This window comes from Leptodactylus fuscus, chromosome 3, assembly GCF_031893055.1.
Source record: "Leptodactylus fuscus isolate aLepFus1 chromosome 3, aLepFus1.hap2, whole genome shotgun sequence".
Lineage (NCBI taxonomy): Eukaryota > Metazoa > Chordata > Amphibia > Anura > Leptodactylidae > Leptodactylus > Leptodactylus fuscus.
Window position 1 is genome coordinate 228852964 of NC_134267.1, and position 2015 is coordinate 228854978.

Genomic DNA, 2015 nt, shown 5'->3' on the forward strand with positions numbered 1-2015 from the left:
GCTGGTACAGAACATGAGGGAGAGGTACTGGACCAAATGTCATGGAAAGATGGTAGATGGCACAACAAACTCCAGGCTCTTCCGTCTCTGAATTCACTCTGCCAGGCATCGGGCCTGGGCAGAGCCGACTGCTCATGTCCGCTTGTAGTGCAGGCCAGGCCCGATGCCTGGCAGAGTGAATTCAGAGACGGAAGATGCCGCGGGGACGCTGCAAGGAGAAGACTTCTCGGAGGATCCAGCCCGACCCTCACTCGTAGACTTGGTAAGTATAATTTGATCGAATGTTGCCTACCCCTGAAACGAGCATTTTCCCCCCATATACTATAATAGGGTTCGATATTCGATTGGAGTAGTCGAATATTGAGGGGCTACTCGAAACGAATATCGAACCTCGAACATTTTACTGTTCGCTCATCTCTAATTATAACCAGAATGGGAGAACAATTGAATCCTGGATGTGACACGGGCACACAGCTCCTTTGATTAAATGAATAGTAGCCACAGAAGCACAAGCCCACGAAATAAGACAGGAATAACGCCTGTTCTATATTTTTCATCCCGGAGTGTTGGCCCGCACATGGGACCATGTAATTTGCGGTCATATGTACGGGCCCATAGAAAAGAATTGATCAGTGTGCTATCCGTGAAATACATGGACCAAGACCATGGTCACCTGCAAGGGACCTTAAGCTAAGGCCCAAGTTGCAAATATAAGGGTAAGTTCACACAGGGTTTTTTGTCAGGATTTTGAGGCCATATCCATATCAGTTCTTTTTTCCTGGAGCCGTTCGTTCTGGCTCCCAGAAAAAGAAGCGAGATGCTCATTCTTTCAGGTGGAGTCGCTTCGCGATTCGGCCTGAAGACACTCCCTCCTCCGGACTAGGCTCATTCATTGGGCCTAATCTGGAGCGGAGTGCGTAGCTGGATGCCGGTGCAGTGCACTGGTTTTCAGTCGCGACTACATATAGGTCTCACAATGTACATTTTTCCCTATTAGTTTGTCTTTGTAGAATGGGAGGAAATCCATGCAAACATGGGGAGAACATACAAACTCCTTGCAGATGTTGATTCAAACCCAGGATTCCAGCACTGCAAGGCTGCAGTGCTAACCACTGAGCTACCATGTTGCCCTCGAATGTGCTTTGTTTCTGTATTGTCTGCATAGACAGTGCAGTAGGGTTTATGATCTACTACATTGTATGAAGTTGGAAGCTTTATACAGTGTACAGAGCTGGGTAACCACAGTTCTGATCTTATTCACTTGAATTGGTGTACAGCTACTTCTGGCAGCCTAAACATTGGATTGGTGTCCAGGTGTCGAATCCTGATTAATCTGACACTGATGATTTATCCTGTAGACAGTTAATAAGTATCCATTTTGCCCGGCTCTTGGACAACCCCTTTAATATTAGATGTTATTATAAATCAGTAACATAAAGTGTAGACAAAAAGCAGGATAGAAGATCGAAGCTCCTGCTTTTTGTCTACACACGTATGGCCTTTCGTAGTCCAAAGGCGTAGGATCGTGCACCCCGAAGACTCTTCTCAAAGGTGAGCGATTAGTCAGGAGAAAGTTCTATTTTTTGCAGTAAAATAAAGTATTTCAGTGATTTTTTACCTGCAGCTCAAATGGAAACCACAAATTTCAAAATCCTATAAGATTGAATCATGGCAAATGGCATTCTTAGCACAATTTTATTGACTAAGCTCCGACCATAAAGCGCCTATTCTAATAATTACACATGGAAAAGAAGAAAATTAGTTACAATGAATATACTAGGTAAAGTGAACGCTATCTGAGTATTATATACTGCGACTGTAGATTTACAGTATTCTAACAGGGTTAAGGGGATATTGTCACTCCTTGGGGAGAGACCACCATATAGGTGTGTGGAGACTTATTAAGCCTTTGCACATTCCAGTGAGCGCCCTCTATTGGTTTGCAACACTGAGGCAGCAGCTGACTTCCTAATTACATCATGGAAGACAGATTTGCATATTCTTCCCAAAGTATT